Raw genomic sequence first — 22,173 nt, 5'->3', positions numbered from 1 at the left:
ACATACATATGGAAAGGCATCGATTCTAAATAATGACAAGAGAATTACAACGTGTTGGACAATTACAGGGACAGGGGGAGAGGCAAAGGATGAGGGAAGTCACAGTGAGTAAAGGAGGGAGCAGGAAAGCAGGCAGCAATACTGAGAACTCTCTAGGCACGGCAATACTGCACCAAAATCTGTGTTACAACCCTCCCTTTCTCACCCCTGTGCTGCAGATCCCGTGTATATAAACTGTGCTTCAGCATCTGGGCTGAGTCAGCACCCCTGGCTCCTCCCTGCAGCAGGCAGGGACAGCTGGGGAGTGCTGAAACCAAGGGGGTGGCTATTCTGAACAGGGGGGTGAAGCATTTATAGACAAAGATTTTAGGATAGCAATTTTCACGTGCATCTGGGCTGCAGGAGCCCGGCAAGTGAACCCAACCCTGCCTCCCTGACGCCTGGGCAGCCCCGTGTGCCCGACCCGCTGTGCCTGTGTGGCACTGGCAGTTGTGCAACCTGGCTGAGGGCTGGAAATCAGCCCGTCCCTGGGAACCACTGGGGCACTCTCCCATAGACCTGGACTTGCTCGCTGGGGGGTGGCCATCCCGAGCCATTGTTTGGTTTCCTGCTTGTTTTTCCCATAGCCTTTGCTGGTGTAACCCAATCCAGCCCGTGCTGAACAACCCCCAGGCCACACTCGGGGTGGTGTTGAAAGACTGGAACATGGCAGCTTCACAGGCACTGCAAAGCTTCAGTTTTAAACAAAATACCTTCCCCAGCATTCCATGTCATGTTTCAGTAAGTTCAGAAGACAAGAGGAGAGGAAAAAATATTTCCTAGTGTCTCCCACTTAAAGCAGGATGTTTTGGCATCCCAAAAGCCCTCCTTTCCCTACTCTGGCAGCAGATGTGCTGCTGGAAATCACCATCCTGTTGCTTCGTTTGCAGGAAAACAAGACACTGGAGCTGCTGCAGGATATTTGCAGGTTACATTGACCCAGCTCAGCAACGCTGCCTTTTAAAACCATAAACTTGCACTGCTTGGAACATGCTGCTTGTTAGATACAAAAGCCTTTAAACTGAGGAGCCCAGCTACTGGTAAAGAATAACTTCTAACTACATGACATAATCATTAATTAGCAGTTATCCAGAGAGGAAGCCTGGATTCATGGGTGACAAATGACGTGGTAGTGAACGTACAGGAGCACTTAATGTACAGGAGCACTTAGTCACATCCCTGAGACACGGTGGATGTGCCACCACTGAGCGCCTTTATGGGAAGTTTGGGTACCTTTTAAATGGCCACTTATGCTCAAAAACCAGTAACAGACATAAAATCCACAGAGGGAGACGATTTGGACTTAAATTCAGAGCAGATAAGTCTGTCAAGGAAACATTACGAAAAAGATGAAAACCAGCAGAAGCAGATTATTAAATTTATGCTGTGCTGGATTCACTGCCACCAGTTTTAACAACAGGCTTTATCCTTCATGTAACCAAATTTATGCTAATCTCTTCAAGAGTTCCAGAAACCAGAACCAGCAAAAGTCAGGATTTGCAGCATTTCAAAAGTTACTCCACAATACTCTGCTTTTCATTTTTTTTTTAACTCCCCCAGTAAACACTGTAGGGTATTTACTCTGGACGTCAAAGCACTGGCAGCACTTCCATTTCATTGTAAAAGGCCAAGATAACAAATACAGATTTATTATTAAATGTCCCACCTTTCACACTATGCAAATTCACCCAGCCTGCAGCCTACTTTTGGCAGTCCCCTTTCCCAAGGGCCCTTTAGGAAGAGGCTATCAGCCAGATTAATTATTTTAACAATAGCAGCCTTTTCCTACTGCCATTTTTTCTGTCACCATGATATGACATAAAGCAGGGGGGAGGCAGAATGAATTTATCCAGCCTGTAATATATCTCAGTCCCAAGCTTCCCAGAAGCAGCAGACTCAACGCTCAAGTACAAAGCCTCCAGCCTTGCGTGACGAGTTAGAGGGGACAGGAGGGACCATCGCGTGTCCCTGCTTCTGGAAGGGGCAGCACGGCCCATCTGGCTGGAGAGACTGACCACCACAAGATGAGAGACAGGGACAGCTGCTAAAAACCCAGAATTACAATAACCTGCTCCTGCTGTCGTCATTCCTTACGATAACATTCGCAGTGGAAAACGCGGCACCTCATAAACCCTTTGATGCTCGGTAACTTGCGCACAGTTCGGTTGCTGGTCCCGCTCTCCTGACAGCAGCATAATTGTAGCAGCACGTGATCCCTGTGCAGCACTCAAAGGGACACGCTCTGACCTTCCCACGTGTCCCAGGGGGAGCCCTGGCACTCCAGGAGCAAGCAATGCCATGTGCTGGCCAGCACTGCTGCTCCGGCTCTTCCAGGGGGCAGGACAGCCTGGGGCCACCAAGCCCACCCAGGAACTGGCCCAGCACCGCTACTCTTCAGTCTCAGGGTGTGAAAAGGAACTCTTAGGGACCCCCAGCACCTGCTGGAGACACAGGTGTGCTTATGGGGAGGAAAAGCTATATCCAGAATTCATAGAAATGGAAAGATTAGGATTTTCTCACTCTGAGACAACACCTGAAGTTCGCAGCCTATAGTGCATAGGATACGACAAATCTAAGGATTCCCTAACTCCTCATTTTATTAGTATTAGTATTTATTAGCATTAGTATTTTACTATTATAAGTATTTTACTATTAGTGTTTTTTACAACTCAGAGCCGCGGATGTACACGGAAGGAGAAGGAATCATTCCCCTGCCAACCTGAGTCACCCCAGGTGTCAGGACCTGCCCTTCCACCGGGGTGAGCACAGCTCATGGGTTCTGTATTCCAAATCCACTCCTGCTGCAGATCCTGGTCCCAAAGATGTGAAACGCTGTGGGCACAGGGGATTAGGTCATGTGAACGGGCTGTACTGTACGTTTGATTCAAGAGAAACCATAAAGCAGTTGGCACCCTGCAGCCTGCTCTGTAGTGTTTACAAAATGATAATAACTGCAAAGAAACGCCAACAGGAACTTAGCACAAGTTAAACAAATCACCTTCGAAGTGGCACTCTGACACAATGGTGTCAAAACACATTTGCTTTCCCACTGGAACAATCCTGTTATTTCATACTGGCAAACGGAGGGGAGAAAAGCGGTTTTACACCCATGGGAAAATGGCACATTTGCAGGGAGATGAGAGTGGCTGGGGAGCTCCCAGAACTGCTGGGGGGGGGAGCTGGGCTTCTTCAGGGAAGGACTTCTGAAGGCAAGGGGTGTTTGACAGAGAAAAAGCCTAGAGGATTATCCCATGTCAATGTAAATCCTCGAAGAGACAATGCCATCTTCATAGCTCCAACGGGTGCCAGATCATAATCCCTCTCCTCTCACAAGGATGTGCCCATGCTCTGCCCCTCCTCCACACCACCAGAGAATCAAATGAGACTGAGGAAAGCAAACCCTTTCCCCAAGACTGGCCAGTGCCAGGTGCCAGAGGTATCCAAATTTAAATAAGAAAGCCTGAAATGGCAGCAGGCACCAAAGCGAGGAGGAAGCGGTTTCACAGAACCTGCATTACTGTGCAATATGCTGATTTTCTTACAGGTTTTATGCTTTTCTGATTACCTATCAGTCACATGTTTTGCAGAACTCAGTCTGTCTGAACTGAGATGTGATGCTTGTGTTACTTAAGAGTACCACAGTAGGTTGAGCACAGATCAAACACGCAAATGACAGTCAGAAGTGGCTCCCCCCAAGCTCAAAGAGAAAAGAAACTTGAGAGGAAAGAGCGACCTCAAATTTAGGCTGCCACCTTACACAGAATTTGTTTATCAGGTGCTGGTTTATTAATTTGGCAAAGATTGCTGATTAATATGAAGGAGGTTAAGTGTCTTTTGTACACAAGCTGACACATCCTCAAAGGCAAGGGGGGACATCTGATAGGAGAGGTCCTGGCTGAGCTCTGCCAGTCAGGAGGGCTTAACCATCCAACAGCACAACCTACATTTCCAACCTTATTTTCCAACTCAGTATTTCACTACCATGTTTCCTCAAAAGACACAACGTTTATGGAGCGAAAGACAATTGTTTCAAGGAAAAAAAAGACATCCAAATCAAGGAAAATCCAGGGCCACTTCACCCTGCACTTCTATTAGAAGCACCTCCAGCTCTCCTCCCATTTCTGCCAATGGTGTGAATGGTTCAAAAGTCAGTTGGACACAAAAACACATCCACAAACTTCAGTGTCAGTTGAGGCTGGGATGGAGAAGTGGGTGGCTCAGCCTGTAATACTTTCACAGAGTAACTTGGGAATCAAAGGAATTTAAGAAATCGTTGAATAGGATTTTAGGGGCAAAGCTTATGAAACCAGGGGATCCAGGACATAAAGACCTGGTAGATCTCTCCCAGTTCTACCTTCCCATGGAAGCACAGGTCAAGCACAATAAATCCTGAAGTAACCATAAATTAAAAGCCCAGTGACTACAAGCTGACTGTGTCTAACACTGCCAGCCAGCAGAAACAGGCTCTGCAGTGAGATTAAGATCACTTATTACAGAAATCCAGCACAGGATGCCGCAGAGAAAAATCCGGAGAGGGAAAGCTTAAGATATCCCTGGCTTCCTGCACATTAGGAGCAGTGAGGATGCCAGCAGCAGATCTGTAGTGCAGAGACCCTGCTGGTGCTGCAAACCTGCTGTTTGGCTCATGTATCTCAGGGATGAGGAAGGGATGTGCCTACAAACACCCATGAACGGTGGGAGCCCATTAGGTGTGCTCCTGGAAAGTATTTGACACTGAGCCAAGAACCAGAGTAGCTTCAACACACAGCTCTGCCCTAAAGCATAATCAAGCTCCTAAAAACCTAGAGGGTTTTCGACACCTGTCTGTAATGTTAACAGGGAAATAACTCAAACCGTTAACATACCAAATTTCTGGATACTTGGGAGATTTGTGTTTTTATTAACATAGGCAAAAGATTGGTGAAATGGTATTAGAGCATTCTTAAAATGACACAGCACAAACAACTCTCTGAAGTGCTGCTTATGTTGAAGAATTTCTCTCAAATCTCAATAGCCAGAGATCTGCTCGGAAGATTAGTCAAAACCATGGTGAACACATAAGTAGCCCCAAAATTTAAGGAGCTAAAACACCACAGGTATTTGATTTACATGCCTGGAACAGAGCAGCACCGAGTCCCCTGTATTACAAAAGTTACCCTAAAGCTTCAGGGCAATTCCTAAGACAAAACTCCAATAATTAATTTGTACAGTCCGACCATCAAAGGTCAAGGTGTGCTGGAAATGTTTGATCACTTGGAGTTCACCAGAGGAAATATGAAGCAATTCCATGTGGGGATGGAGAGCGAGTGGAAGGGGTGGATGAGGGTCAATCAGTTCTTCACACTTCTAAGAGAGCAAAGTCTGGGAGCTGGAAACCCCAATGTGGACACTTCTGGCATCCCAGCCAAAGGCTGGCTGACATGGGAATGCTGCACACAGCAGGATCTGACGTGTCTGTTCACTGCCTAAAACAATGCTGTCCTTAATACATAATATTGATTTTCCTCTTCTGATTGCTACAAGTTCTAACTCTGGAGTATCTCTGTTTTACTGAATGATCTCAAGTATTCCTGGAGCTGAATATGCTGATTCCCTAAGAAAGCAGTACAAGGATGTGGGCACCTTCCTTGTCTCTGGAGGCATCTCAGCTCAGTAATTAGGTTGCCACCTTTCACTTCCTTCTCCTTCCAAACAATGCATCTGCAAGCTTGGTCTGGACACACCAGCCACTTCACCACACACAGAGAGATTTCTGCCTTCTCGAAGAAAAAGAAGTCAGATTTTTGAATTTCCTTGGAAAGAAAAAAACAACAACCAAAGGTATAATTACCACCCGTTAGCAGCACATCCTCCCCCTACAAAAGGCTGAACTCTAACGTTCCTTAAAGGCTTTCCTGAGCCTTTACTGCTTGGCAAAAATATCAAACAAGAGTCAAAAAGCCCACTCCACAACACAAGCAGCTGGAGCCCTTTCACCGCATAATGCATTTCTTATTTTGGTGATAATGAAAGGCAAGTTGGGCGCTTTCTAAAGCAGTTTGTTCCAGATCGCTGGCTCCCAAGCGCACAAAAAAATAATGACCCCTTCCCCACCCCATCCAAACGGTAGCACGCAATCCCGGCGGGACAATATCCCATTGTGGAGCTCTGAATGGCGCGCTGGCAGAGGGACTGGTGCGAAGGCAGGGAGCACAATCGCCTCTTTGCCCTCCTCCCGCTGGCAGCGCAGGGGAACATGACTCACGGCCGCGGCCAAGCTGGGGATGCGAGGAAATGAGAGGGGCCACGCTAAGACAAATGCATGGACAGATGCCACGCTCCGGCCTCGCCTCCTGGGAAGCCACTGGAGGAACTCGGGAGAGGGAGTCTGAGAGAGACTGCACGGGCACTCCTGGGCTTGGCTGCTTAAAATAGGGACAAATCTCCCTTTTATGATCCTGGAGCATAAAACAGAACCGTGCTCTGCACACAGAGAAAAGCTCATGGTATTTAATCCCTATTTCAGCTCTCCCAGCCTTTTTGCATCCTACCACACCTTTCTGTCCTCTGCCCCCCTGCATTCATCAGATGACCACATAGACGGGTTTAAAGCTCTCCCACAATCCACACTCAGCACTTTGATGCCACCCTGATGATTCATAAATAGTCTGATGCTTCAAAACAGAATTCACTGCACAGGAATGGAGGGATGCAGCAGCCCAAAGCAAAATCATATCCATCCAATCCCTCTGTTCCATGAAGAACAAACACATCCTACCACGGAGGATGCAGCTAAAGCTTTACTCAGGTAAAGCAAATGAACCAACAAATAGGATTGAGGCTCCAAAATGCCTCAGCCACTTTCAAAGTTTCCCACCTAGGACAACGTGCCCATGACGTGGAAGGCAGAATCCCAACATCAGGAGAGTTTCATGGCAAGGGGAAACATGTAGGGTGAGTGGTGCCCAGGGAGCTGCAGGCCTTGCAGCTTCACCACCACGTTCCTACACGGAAGGCAGCCCCACCTCGCATGCGAAGCCCGGGATGGCATTCCCAGGACTCTCCTGACAGCACTGTTGTTTTCCACAAGGCGAGGCTGGGAGCCCATCGCTTCCTGCAGGACTCGGTTGACGGTTCTGTTTTGTTTATGGCTCCTCTCGGTGTAGCCACATAATGACGTCCATTTGCAGTGCAGAAATTAATTCCAAGAGTAAAGCGACTCACATTCATTAAGGTTGTTTGCACGGAGTTTGACAAGGTTGTGCTCCGTCCAGAGAGGACTCCGTGTCCATGTTTGCCGAAAGGCTGGATGGACTCAGGGCAGTGAGAATCGCCACAGAACAACAACAATATCTAGAAAGAGGAATTGTGGGTTTCGTTTCCCTGTGGATTCATTCATAAATCAGGAGGATGTTAAATTTTGCAGGGCGGTGCACATCACCTGATACCAACACAAACGCTGCTGCAACATTAAACAGGGGTTTTTTACCTGAAAAAAAAGCACATTCCAATTTCTCTGCAATTCTTTCTAGAAATTACTGGGAGGTTTCTATGACAATTTATTCCTGTAGTCTTGTATCAAACAGCACATTTTCTGTTATTTAAGTTGAATCCAGGATAACACAGTACATATGTACACCACAACTACATTTCTGGACAGGCAGAGGGGTAACCCAAGCAAGGAGGTGACACAAAGAAGCAAATTGAATCTCCCACATGAACTTTAGCACATTCCCCTGAACCACAGGCTTTTACCAGTACACCAATGAAACAGCAATTTTAGGTACTTGGAAGCCCCAGCTTGGGCACAGTGTGAAAGTTTTTTTTTAAAAAAAACCACAAGAATTATAGCTTATGACTTACCACCTCTTTACATTTATTTTGGAATATTTTCCCATTAAAAGTTACACAGCTGACCCTGAGGTACCTCATGGAAAATTTAATATTGTTCTTTGAGAACTAGGTCAGAATCTGACATGTTGACCTCTGTGTACTCCTGCTGAGAAGTATGAGCAAAAGTCAGCATAACCTGAGGCTTCCGTGATAGGGTCAGAACCTCTTCACTGTAAAATATTCCAACCGACCCCCAGGGGATCCAAGATATTATTGGATATTCCTGCTCTCACACAAACTGCCTCCCCTCCCACTGACTGCAGGGTATAATATTTCCATCAGCACAGAAACATTCCTTAATTTAAAAAGAGGATAAAAAGGACACGTCCTTCTCACTGACAATCAGCAAGTAGCACCTCTGGGATGTGGCAAACACAGCAAGTGTTTCTGGGCTCAAGTGGCAACTGAAATCTGTGTTTGGGGTTGAGTTTCCTTAGAAAAGTGGGGTCTTTTTTAAAAAAAAAAAAAATTAATCTCGTTTTCAAAATCACCCAAGGAACACTAAATCTGTGTCCTGCTGACTGTCAGTAGCCACTAAATCTTTAGGAGATGACACAGTGATAAAGTTGCTGGGAGCAGAAAGCCATTTGTGGCTATTTGCAACTTATCCCAACACATGTGAAAAAGCAACAGTGAGTGCATGGCACTAACACAGAACATTTTCCAAAAATTCACAAACTCTCCAGAGAATGCACACGTGGCTTTTGCTACATGAAAGGAAAAGCAGTTGTGCTGTCCCCAGCTCTGGATCTGGTTATATTTCCACTAATAGGTGCTGCTGGTCTGAAGGAGAACTGACAGCTTTTTTTCCCCAAAACTTTTGGGACCACCAAGTTCATGTACTCAGGTTAAAGGCTACAGGGAAAAATGTGGGTTTCTGCTCATTTTTCCATCTGCCAGAGCAGGAGATAGATGGCAAATTGGAGTGTAAAGCTGCACCACCGATAACCACCTCACTCTAGCCATTCCTCCCCAAAAAGACTAATATGGTTTGGTTTTCCAAAAGCTTGCTTTACTACTTCCAGCAACCCAGATGGGAATTAATTGGGAGCAAATGCAAGAGCTGTCCAAACAGAAGCCTGCACGAGAGCTACTGCCTGCAAAGCAAAGCTAGACTGAGAGCTGGGAAAGGTCACATCCTCTTATTTCTGCAGGCAATTAACCATCAGAGTTATCTGGGATTCGATCCCTTCTACAAGTAGAAACACCAAATAACTTCCTCAATTTGATATTGAGAGGCAATTTTGCTATTGAGTTAATGCAGCTTGAGGCTGATTTTCAAATACCTTCTCCACCTCAGCTGTGAATTCGGCTCAGGAAGGGCGGGATGAATTCCCACAGCTCTTCCTGGGATGAACAGCAGAGTGACCAAGCTGGGGCTGACCCGGGGAACCAAAACCACTGTGTTCCATGGCACTCTGGAGAAGGAGAGCTCTCCTGGGGCAGAAGAGCAGACATTCCAACCGGCTGGAATGGACCTCCCGGGTATAAAGCTCAATAATGTGTTTTAGGGGGTAGAAATTGTCAATAGGTTTTCTTTTTCCTCTACGCTTCTGTTTACAAAACTACTGGGATATAGATTTATATTTTTATGTCATCTTCTCACAAAACTTACGGTGAAATTCTTCCCTGTGAGGGTGGGGAGGCCCTGGTACAGGTTGCCCAGGGAAGTTGTGGCTGCCCCATCCCTGGAAGTGTCTAAGGCCAGGTTGGATGGGGCTCTGAAAAACCTGGGATAGTGGAAGGTGTCCCTGTCCATGGCAGGGGGTTGGAACTGGATGATCTTTAAGGTCCCTTCCAGCCCAAACCATTCCTTGGTTCTCTGTAGGACAAAGTGATGTTACTAAAACATCAGCCACAAAGTCCCAGTATTTCTCAAGTGCCCCTTCCACCAACATCCAGCATAAAAATATATAATATAAAATCCCGGAATTTTCCCCACTGATGCCAGCAAGCAGCTCAACAACCTGAATTAGGTGTATTAAATTCAGTGTTGCTTCTCACAGTTTGGAGGCAGCTACCAGAAAAGGCAAAGGGACTCGAGGAGAAAAGGAGCAAACAGCTGAATGAGGCACATGTCTGGTGCTTGGGACAGCAATGTCACCACCTCCAGTCACCTCATGGAGCCAGAAAACACTTCCACTGCATGAAGACAACTTCCTACTTGGAAGTGTGACAAATAAAAATGATACCATGAATAAAGGTAATTTAAATATACGATTATTTAAAATATAAAAGGAAGCCTCCAGTGCACTGTTTTCAGGGAACAGCTCATTTGAAGCAGTACAAGAAGCTTCACAGAAATGATGTGAAGACAGAACAAACACAGCTCCTGTTTCTCTTGCAGTCAGTGAAACAGAGGAAAACTCATTCAGCAAGTGTTCAGCTCCAACAGAAAGCACCACTGCTTTTAAGTTTTGAGAGAAAGCCAACCAGTTCACTTAGAATTTTCTAGTAATAGGCTCTTACCCACGACAGCCGTGCCAGCCTTTTGTGTAGTACAGAGTTATTGCCTGGATGTCTTGAAAATTGAGCCTGTCATGCAGATTTTTTTACAAACAATAGCCCACACCCATTTAATAAATGGAAGCATCTCAGACATAATAACAATAATAATAACTCTGCACAGAGCAACCAGACACGGGAGCGTGGCCATTTTACGAAGCACTGAATCAAAATTTGCAGTTTCTCCCCCCCTTCCCTCCCCCAGCAGCATCCTGACATTGCCAAAATACATGTGGAGCAAAACACAGCGAGCTCAAATGTGGGCATCAACATTTAAATGTCACTCAGAGGCCACAACTTCACAGAGCACAGCAGTTTCACAGAGAGAGGCAAAGAACACACAGAGCACATCCTCGGCTGGCTGGAAGCCTCAGGCAGCCCTTCAAAGCTGAGGGTTAGTTTTACACCTGATCTTAAAACAGGAAAGATTATTTGAACACAAAGGTACTCTTTTTTTTTTTTTTTTCATGTGGAGATAAAAATAATCAGCTATGGGAAGAGGATATAAAGATGAGACTACAACTGTGTTCACTATTCGTATTTTGGAGGTGAACTGTCAAACTACAGGCTAATACTTGGTGCTCAGAGAGGCTGATAAAGACCAGTGGGGAAGAGAAAACATTACCTTCTGCTGCTATTTTGTATTTAATCATCTATTTTCAAGCACCCCTTCAAGCTCCCAGGTAACTCAAGCTACCAGAGCTCGGGCCCAGTAACATCTTAACTACAAGATGCTAAGTGGTTTTGACAAGCTCTATTATAATTACTTTCAAATGTTTTGTTCCAATGCTTGTGTTTGCCGAAGTCTTTGATGGGAGATTAAATTACCTTCACCCTAAATTCCTATAATAAATTAAAGAAAACAGAAAGGTAGTGTCAATTTGTGTCCAAATCTGCTTACAAAGGAGAATTAGCTCAGGCCTTTGCCCAGCCAAGCGCTTCATCATGTGCATAATTTTAATTACGTCAGTATTCCCACTGATGTCAGGGACCAATTGGAGCTGCAATCATCGAGTTCTATCCATGCCTGAGTGCTTCCCTGGATCTGGGCCCAGGAGGATTCACAACACACTGCAGTGACTCAGGACAGGCAGCACAGGGAAAGTCTCCGGGGACTGGTGTCAGGAGAAAGCTGAGCACACAGCCTGCTGCTCCCTTGCTGATACAAGAAGTTCTGCATGATAAAACTTGAATTGTATTTATAATATAAGCCCCAGCATTGGGCTGGCCTGAGTCAATGGAGTACCATCCAAAATTCAAGCAGTTAATTGATGATTAAAGCGGTGCCTGTTAATTAAATAAACCCGTGACAGATACAAGAATTCTGGGGGTTATTGCATTTCTGTATAAACAAATGTTACCTTATCATGTTTTATATACACACACTGGCATCTCCAATTCCCAAAAGAACTGATCAGGCAGGAGCCCACTTGGATGAGCAGCAAATGAAGATGTCTGGGGCATCTCAAGGTAATTTGTGTAAAGGACTTTCAGGTCACTGGGCACTTGCCTGCAGAGAAAAAGTGGCTCCTGCCACATTCCCTTGGAGTCTCCGTGTGCCAAGTCAGAAACTAAACTGTGTGACAGAGCACCAGTGAGGCCGAGACCAGGAAACCAGAACAATATATATGCAATATATAGCGTCCATAAACACTGTGTATAGAGATATTTCTACATTATATATACTGGTTACATACACACATACATAATTCGTAATATTGGCCTTGCAGCCTCCAGATTTCTCTCAGAATAACTGCACTCTGACATCCTTTTTAAACAACAAGTTTTAACATTTTGTCATTATCACCAGCACAAAATTAAAATTACAATTTTCATTGCAGAAACATGCTGAGTCTCATGCCGGTACCACTAATTTTTTTTACGCTGACAAGCACCTAAACTTATCCCTGCATGACCAGTCAGTGGGTTTTCTCCAGTTTTAAATATCTTGTTCTGTATTTAGCTTCTGCAGAACAAACCTACAAGAGTTTTGTGTAACTCTTGGCAAACACCAATCCTTGCTTTGAAGATAAAGCATGAAAAATCTTCTGCCTGGTACTCAACTTCATCCATCTTGTCCCATTATTCTCAGCTTGGAACAGCAGCAGCTTCCAAGCTCCTGGGAGACCAGGAACAGTAACAAACCCTTCCCAAGCTTCACACTCGACAAAATAAACCCAAAAATAAACCCTGAGCAGCACAATCCTCAGTACAGTCCTTGCAGAACAAATGCTTTAAGTCTTTTAGTGCCAGTGATTTCTTGTTTATACACCAAAACTACATCCAATTTTTTATTACATATTTTATATATATATATATATAAATATAAATATGGTGGGTCAGCAGAACATCAGACACACAGTTATATCAACAGCTGAAACTGGTGAATGGTTGATATTCAAAGAGGATGAACACAGGATTTATTTCTCTTTTTTCCCCTCCTCCCTTAGGAATAGTTTCCACAAAGGACAAATTTAAGAAGCAATTACTACTTTAAGAACAGCAATCACTAAATTAAGAACTATATTAAGCCATGAACCTTCACCCAGCAATGGCAAGACAAGAGGACACACTTGACTCAGGAGAACCCTTTCCATTACTTTTCTGTTTGGTTTTAAACTTTCTTCATTTCTTCATACACTTCATTAATAAGAGTTAAGAACTATTAAGTATCTCCTGGAGGGGCTGAGCAGTAAGGAGCATAAAAATCATTCACAAGCCCCTGGTTTTGCACCTTTGCTCGCTGTGATGTTAAAACTCCAGGTGAGTTGTTCATTCTACAGCTGCTTCAGCCCTTTCTAAACAGGTAGTTTGCCTTTGAGGTTTGACTTCAGTTAGTCTGAAATGATTAATCCTCAGCTGGGCCCAGACCAGGCCTCACTGTTAAAGTCCTGACTTTGTTTACAAGGCCAACGTTATTCCCCAGAGGAACACGAAGCTGCTCCTCTGCTGAGACTTAATCCTGCATCAACTAATGATACAGAAAAGGCTTCCAGGGATCAGAGGCCTTTGAGCTGCGCTCTAATAGTACCCAAAATTCACTTTCTTGCTCTTACATTAACACTTTAGAGTGCACAAAGTAAACCTGTCCCCTCAAAGCACAGCCAGAAAATAGTCCAACTGTTTAAAAAGCTGGCTGGGTTAATTTTTAGGTGGAACTCACGTAGCTGTGGACATGTTTCCCCTCTATGCCTTCATTAAAAGACACATTTTGAGCTGTTTTACAAAGGCAGGAGTGTCAAATTAACCTTGTGAGGTGGTAAATACGCAAAATTCTGGAAAAAAACCCCTGATATTTTGTTTTGAATTCCTAACATTAATCCCAGAGTAACAGCAATCTTTACACTCTGCCCAGCTTTACGTTTTCATCTGCGGTTTCAAACACGTGAATTCCAGACACGCGGCTCTGTCGCTTTTCAAACCTTTATGTTCCTCACGCGGAACTTCCCAATTCGAAGCCTCTAAACTCAAAAAACCTGAGAGCAGAACTGCCTGAGTATAACTCACACATGTATTTAAGGACACAGCATTTCTCAGGGGCTAAAATAAAACTGCTTTCTAATGATCTGCTGGAGATCAGATAAGATGCCTCATGCAATTGCCCTTTGCATCAAAGAGCCAGCAAAGATCCCCAAGGGGTTTAAAGATGCTACTCCAACACTTTTACAGTGGTATTGATCCTGGAGAAAGAAATGCCTGCCATGCCACATGATGGGTGACCTTAAATCTGTCAGTTAAAGAAGTATTTACAGGTTTAAACTCCAACTCTGTAATGTGCACCGGGACATCTGAAGATTATTAGGTCTTACTGTCCTTTCAATGATTATTTTTTTTATTATGACATATGTTATTTTTAATGCCAAAGAACCTGTGTTAGGTTACAGAAGCTGAAAAGAGAAGTGATTCATCCACCACAGTGCTTTCTATTCCTTGAATTCCAGCTTGAGGGACTTTGAAGGGGCATTTTTAAGAGGCTTCAATGAGATTTTCCTGTGCCAAGGCACTGAATTAACCAAGCACTTGCTGACAACCAGGGGGTTCCTTCTTGTGCAGTTCACACTGGACAGGGCCACCTCATGCAGGTGCCAGCAGCAAACTAAAGTCACCCAGAAGGTATAAAACACATAAAATACACTCAGCCCTTCTCAGCTCTAAACAAAGAGTTCCATTTTTCGTCTCTTGTCTCCAGACTTGGAAACGACAGGATGCTACAAATAATGTTTCCAGTTCTTAAATTGTCTTCTCCTCCCAAGGCTGATCATATTAATAGACTTCCCTGGGTTTAATTAGTACTTTGTATAACCCCAGACAATCATTAAAATTTCATTTAATCTGATCACTAAGGTACATATTTTAGGTCCAGTCCAAGATGAAGGAACTGCCAGTGTACGGTTACAACAGAGTGGATGAGCCAGGACATTTTTCACTCCCAAATTTAATTTCGGCATCTCCAGTCCATTAGTGTGGATTGCAGGATCCTGGTTCAACTGACAGCAGCAATCAATCACAAGCTCCCATTTTGCATGGGAACACTCATTCCCGGTTCCTGTCACTCAGCAGTTGGAAGTGGCTCTTCCCTAACCCACCAATCCAGCAGACACCTCGGTGCAGACAGAGCCTCTCGCTCTCAATGAGTTATTTTGTCAACAAAACCATTTCACCAAAGGAAATCACCTTCTGCCAGTAAAAGAACTGATTTGCTTCTGCACTTGTGTTTGTGATGGAGCTTTTACTACCCAAGTTTTTCCAGCAAAACCTCTAGGAGTACACCAGACTGGAAGGAGCTGAATGTCCCACGCGGTTTCCGAGGGGCTGTGCTTCCAGGTGAATTATTGGGCTCACGGCTTGTGGAGGCCCAAGGGGGAATTTTTACAAGCCCAGAGCTCTCTGCAAACACAACTCCACGGGTCCTTTGTTGTGCCCACAGGGAATATTAACTCCTCTTTGGAGAAGTGTTCTATGGAGGCGTGAGCACACACATTTCCCTGTTTATAGGAGACTCAGCTACTGGTGGAGTCCCACATCCTGCAATTCCCAGCAGGTGGGAATAATGGCATGGCAAGAAGCAACATTATAGTTAAAACAAAGTCCTGAAAACATGGCAAACTGAGAATAAACCGACCCTTTCAGAGGCAATGACAGCATAAGCACATACACACATTCAGCCATAATAACTGCAAGAGCAAAGCCTACATTTTCTCTGTGAAAACACAAATCAAGCAACCAAACCAACTGCACCAGCACTGTTTTATAACAGAATCCTATCCTTTACACAGGAAGAGAAACGCCCTCTGCAGAACTGAGCATGTTTTTATAACACAAGTGGACAAACACCCTGGAGTGGTAGACACACCTATGGATAACAAACTCCCAGGAGAGAGCTTTCCTGCTTCCACGAGCTCAGGCAGATGTGGCTATAAAGGAGCTCTATTATCTGCTATCTCCACTTCAAAAGACATCACAGTGCTGGATACAAAGCCTGACACTGGATAACTTATGGAATCATTACCTCCTCTCCTCCTGGCTTCTTTATAACACGTGAACTCCAGCCAACATCTCTGGGATAAAAGGGATTTACTCACGGAATCTCTGCTGCTTGTGAGTACAAAGAGACTGATTTTCCATGATGCTGAGTGCTCCTGTCTTGGTGCAGAATGACCCCAACTCCCAGGTTTTGATTTAGCTTAGATAGGAAATGTATTCTAATGCCAGCTTAAGTCTTGAATAATTGCTGCTGGGTACTAAAAACTGGGATAACAACTCACATGTTTATAGGGCCTCTGCTAGCAGTCTTTAGGTTAAACTGTGAACACACAAAAGTGTTTGTATTTTCAAGAGGCTGCTTTAATTGTACAATATTTTAATAATCTGCTTACAGCCTGTCTGGTTTTGTTTATCTGGAAGAAAGCAGTTTGCATGAGTAGAATAATTCGATTCAAAGAACACATTCCCTGGAGATGTCTCCAATATGTAGAAAATGTTGGTCACTGATGTTTTCACAAAAAGGCTCTGCTGCACTTTCTACACTGGAGCCATAATCCTGTTCCTCAGGGGAAAAGGTTATTTGATGTATGAGGAGTTTGGGGATTTCATTCTGTTAAATATTTTGTTGCAGATCTGAACTCCTCCGGCCAGTTTTGTTTGCACAAATCTTTCCCACCGAGTCTTAGTCACGCTCTGAGTTCTGCTAAATAGTTTTGATGAGCAGAATTCTCATAGCTGGCACAGGGGCTCAGAGACAAAATGAAGCTGATTTGTGAGCATTCATGTTATCCAAAGTTTGTGGCTCAGCTGCTTATCTGAACTTCCGTTATAAACCTGTAAATCTTAGCAAAGATCTTTTCATTAAACCACCGGCCATCAACGGGAAAATTCAGTAAGGAAACACAAGTGCTTTGAAATGAAATTAAAATAAAATAAAAGCTCTCATTCAACCTATTAGTACTTTAAAAAGTGGGTTTCCAGATACAATTAAAGGCAATTAAATTCCAAAGCTCCAGAGCTGCACTCCGACTGTGGCAGAACCAAACGCAGGGATGAAGTCAGAGCTGTGCTGGAAGTGCTGATGCTTCGTGTGCCTTTTGCTTTTAGAACACACAGACAGTAACTGCACTAAGAGAAATTAATGCTGCTTGTGAGTCAACAGCCTGTTTGTGAGAGGGGGATCAAGCAGCTGCAGCTTCCATATTCTGAAATGGATAATGAAAAGCAGAGAGCTGGTGTCATTTCCAGAAGAAATTACTGCTTCATCCTCGCTGGAAGTCAAATCTCCACCTGTAGCCCTTCAGACCCCACCTGCTTTTTGACAACTTCATCAGGTTTGCAGATTCCAGCAGCAGGTAATTTGTGCTCTCTCCAGGGAAGTTAACCTTATGTATGACATGCCCTCACACAGTCTGCTCCAGTGCTGCTAATTCCTGCACAATTAGCATTTGGTTGGGCGTCCTTTCACGATTAGAGAGTCCCTGTTTAATTACCAGCACCCTCAGTCAGACATTACCCAGAGATACTCAGGGGAATTGCTTCCATGGATCCTGGAAGAGAGAGAAGCATTTGCATGAACTCTCTCTGACAAATCCCTTGCCCTTAACTCTGTACCCAGGACAGGGGGTATTGAGCCACTGTTTCACTCAAGAGTCTTTGAAGCACCTTTTAGTGATTTGCTTCCAGGGACAGTCTCATCCTCTTGTTTTAAATATTACAGCTCAGCTCAAGTAGCTTACTAAAAAGACACTGTGGTCTTCTATAAAAAAGGGATGGGGAAGAGGGGTGTTCCCACAAACCCTCGAGTTGAGCTGCCTGAAGAAGGAACTCGCTCTGTACCTGTGCAGAGACCTCTGGAAAGGAAAGGAGGTTCCAGACAGGGGGTCAAATAAGCTGAAGGTGGAGAGGAAAAGGAATACAGCAGTTCCACCTACACCACCTTCTCAGGCTGCTGATTGCAAGAGTTCTCTGCTCTGTTGATAACCGATCAACAGCTTGTTTTGCTCACTCAGCGTCTTTCCCAAAAAACACATTTCAGCTCTGGCTCTTTTCAGCCGCCTTTCTTTAAGCAGAAAATCCAACATCCAACTGCTCACACCAATTCCCAGTAAGGAACTAAGTAACAGGCAGAGCACAGTCAGGAAAGCTGTGCTACCAGGGGCATTTTCCATTCTTGATAAAGCGACACAAACTTTACACCCAGTTCATTTCATCATAACACGAACCACTGAGCACTGACTTCTCTCCAGCTGCTGCAAATCCTGGGATTATTTGCAGATCCTCGGAGGATGGAGCTAGAACAGCACTGACTCCAGTGTTCCCGTGTCAGGAGGTGCCTTGGGAAGCCACCTTCCTGCAGGTGCTGTTTCCAAGACGTCTTCATTTGATGTCAAACAATTGAGAAGAGAAAGCCAAGGAGTCATGCAAACCAAGAGAATCATTCAGCAGCAGCACATGTGTGTCTTCCCTCAAATATCAGACACACACATTGCAGGAAAGATTATTCAGATAATCTTTCTTGTGACTCCTGCACAGCCTTGGAAACCTTTGGCTTTCCCGTTTCATATTTCCTGGGCTCTGACAGTTAAGAACAATCTCCGTTTTTCCAAGTGAAAAAAGTAATGGATGATTCAGAGATGCACAGTTAGATTGAGATATTCCAGGTTAGGGAAGCAAATGTGACAAGGTTGTCAGGATTTTCCTCCCAGATTTAGGGGAAACAGATGAGATGTTCCATAAATTCCTCACTGAGGTTTAAGCTCTACGGTAGATCATCAATTTAGAACAATTTACTATTCCAGCATAAAATATTTACTTAGAATTACAAGTGCTCTCTTCAATAATTTAAAGGCTGTTGGAGAAAAGAATGGATCAGAGCTAATTTTTTAAAAATAAGATTCATAAAATTGAAGAAATGCAAACTTGGAAAGGACTTGAAAGGTTATTAACGGAGTGTAATGGAGAAGAAATACTTGAGTAACACAAACCCACGTGCCATTGTAAATACTGTTCTGCCTAGTGCTTCACTCCCATTTTACAATATCCACACTATTCCTACCTTCACTGTAAAAAAAAAAAAAAAAAAAAAAAGCCAGCAAATATTGAGGGCACTGTCTGATCTAGTTACTACTGGAAAATTGCATTAGGCACAGATCCCAAAATAATAACTATTCTGCTCCTCGGCTTTTAAGCAAAACATAGAGATTTGCAAACACTGTCCATGCCGTGTGTGCCAGCCTGCAGCTTGGTACAAAGCACAGCAAAACCACTACACTGATGGCACTGCAGACAAAACATCTCCATCCTTCACTCTGAGGCATCTCCTTCAGCACCAAAATAATGTCAATACATAGACAGGCAGAAGTAAACGTGGTTCAGGCTTTAAATACACTGAGAAAAACACAAAAATATATGTGGAATCAGATGATTTGTTTATATCCATCCTCCCAGCTGGCTGGTGCTTTACCTCCAGGATGTGCTGAGAGAGGTTAATGGATGGTTAGCGGGCATTCCTGCCGGGTAATGTGGACAACAGGATGACACGAGGGTTTTCATTAACAGGAACGTGGGGCCAGCTCTCCAGGATGAGGCAAATTGGATTTCAGCTCTCCAACATGAAGTGTGCTGTCAAACCTAATTTCTTCTTCCGAGAAACATGTCATAGATGAAGGAATGGAATTGCAAACAGATTCTAAACTGTACTTCAAGAGATTCCAGGTTAATGCACGACCCGAAGCACAGCCATGCAGTGGTGCAGGATGCAGAGCATGGAACTGAGCTCCTGACTGAGAGGCATTTCATGGGCAATTTTCGAGAAACAAGACTAAGTATGAAGGAACTTTCAGAAAGAAACAGAGAAACGCACTCAAAATGAAATGACAACAAGTATCAATTGCTGGGGTGGGTGTAGCTGCACGGGGGAAGGTTCAGGTTGGACTTCAGAAGGAATTTCTTCATGGAAAGGGGTGTTTAAACATTGGAATGGACTGGCCAGGGAGGTGGTGGAGTCCCCATCCCTGGAGGTGCTTAAGGAATGACTGGACATGGCACTCAGTGCTCCGGGCTGGGTGACAAGGTGGGGATGGGTCACAGGTTGGACTCGGTGATCTTGGAGGTGTTTTCCAACCTCAGTGATTCTGTGAGTGTGAAACAATCCAACGTCAACTGAAATCCATAACTGAAGGTGCTTCACAGGGCACTTCAAACCCCTTCAAAGTAGCAACTGTTTGGATTCTAGTGAGGAGTTAAGTAAATACAGATGTAGAAAATAAACACATCAATGCAATAAAACTGTACCAACATTATTAACTGCTGCTTATTGGACTTTTTCCTGGCTTAGCTGCTTCCCAATAAAAACTAAACAGCTGCTGAGATTGCACAAGGAGCTCTTTGCCTCCACATCTCTCATCCCAACTACGACCTGCCTTCCTGTTCTAAAGGAAAAGTGGCCTCATCTTTCCCAAGACAGCCCAGGGAGCTGCCTCCCGGGGCTCCCTGACAGCACTGCTCTGCGTCAGTCCCTGCTGCTGCTGTCCTCATGTGTTTCACCTCCCCTGGCTCCCTGTCATCCAAATTTAATGTCCTTTCCTTGGGCCTTGGCTGTGTCTCCAAGATAATTGCAGTCAGATGCTGGTGCTTCATTCCTACCAGCCGAGGCATGTGATCACCACCCATCTCTTCGGGAGAAAAAAGTCACTTATAACAGATGACAGGCCCATTGAAAAAATAAACAAAACCATTTCCCACATTTCTGAAGATTTTAGGCAGTACAGTTCATGCTTTGAACAGCACTCCTGTCTATAATATATCTGTAAACAAAAATAGAAGACCATTTGAAGTTAGAAACAGAAAAGATTGAGGTTGGACCAGATGAGCCACTATGGTCCCTTCCAATCTTACCCAGTCTGTGACTTTTTTAAACTTGAAAAAAAAATCTATTTGTTTTAACAGAAAACTGTCTCTAGTCTAGCAAAATGTAGATGACTTCCACTGCTATCAACTATTTCAAATGAGAAAGTAAACAGAAATATTTGGAACAGGTTTATATGAAGTTTAAACAGCTATCACTTCACTTCTAAAATATGGATTTTTTTTTCCTTCAAGTCTCCCTTCTGATGTTGTTTGTTAAAAAAACTCATCGGAATTTTTTTGTCTCATTCCAGCCTCGTGCTTAAGAAACAAAACTTATTTTATGCTTGTTAAAAGGTAAGTTTTAATGAAGTCCATGATACATAGAGATATATATATATATACAAATGAGTCAGAACACACACACCCAGCTGTGGAGCAACCCAAACAAACGCGGCTGAATTAACCAGCCTGTGTGTGCCCAGACCAAACTCTGCCCTCCCAACCCGGGCTCTGCAGAGGAATTCAGCCCCCGAGCCAGCTGCTGCCCACATCACTCACGGCTGCATTTCAAGAAGGCTCCTCCAGCACAACGAGCCAGCCTATTTCTTTCCCGGCCACGGTTTCAAACGTTAGCACTTTTGTTCTGAGCTGGGACGTTATTTTCTCTTTCACACACACAGGCCGGGACCAGTCAGCCTGGGGGGTTTTTTTTGCAGTGTGAAAACGGGTTTTGGGGGGTTTTTTTGGGTCTATCCACTAATCAGCCTTGAGACCAACTTGGGAAAGAGAGATCCTGGACATGCAGAGCCCACTCAAGTTGGCTTTTCGAGCTAAGAATTTATTATTTGAAGCAAAATTAAAAGGAAGCCAATCAACTCCCTCGGGGTGATCGGGATTTTGGAGAAGCCTGCTGCACATCTCAAGGATAAATAACTGAAATACAGCTTTTTTATGCCTTTTTTTTTCTTTCCCTTTGGTGATTTGCCTGTTGATTGCCTTTTCATTTCCTGCAGACATTTCTGAGCCTTCTACTTCCTAAACCCAAACCAAATCGATGTTCCCTCCCCAAACTGCAATCATACACTGATGTGAGAGCAAAGAACAGAGGGCAGCACACCAACCTCACCCTTCTGCTGCCTCTGCTCACAGGCCCAGCCAGAAAAGCATTTATTCCTCTATTTCACTGGGGGGTGGGCTCACTCCATCGAGGAAACTGGAAAACACGTGACCCACTGATAAGTATCCTATAAATAGACTTTGGCTTTGCCCCAGAACTCTGATTTGCAGCGATTGATGTAAATAGGCTCCGGTTTTAAAGCCTGTGACAAACAATACTCTGGGTTGCACAAACAACTGTCTGCGTGGCACCAGTGAGCACGAAATCCACTCCTCGGCTCCCTCTCTGCAAAACTGGGCACGTGG

General features: G+C 44.4%; 1 protein-coding gene across 2 annotated transcripts in view; it reads right to left on the bottom strand.

Moving 5' to 3' along the window:
• Nucleotides 1-22,173, bottom strand: part of PLCB1 (phospholipase C beta 1) — a 334,715-nt gene that overhangs the window by 208,035 nt on the left and 104,507 nt on the right. The window lies entirely within an intron of this gene.

The sequence above is a fragment of the Chiroxiphia lanceolata genome, chromosome 3, assembly GCF_009829145.1.
Source record: "Chiroxiphia lanceolata isolate bChiLan1 chromosome 3, bChiLan1.pri, whole genome shotgun sequence".
NCBI classification, from domain to species: Eukaryota; Metazoa; Chordata; class Aves; order Passeriformes; family Pipridae; genus Chiroxiphia; species Chiroxiphia lanceolata.
Note: the sequence above shows the minus strand (reverse complement) of the source record. Positions and strands in the feature narration are given on the sequence as shown.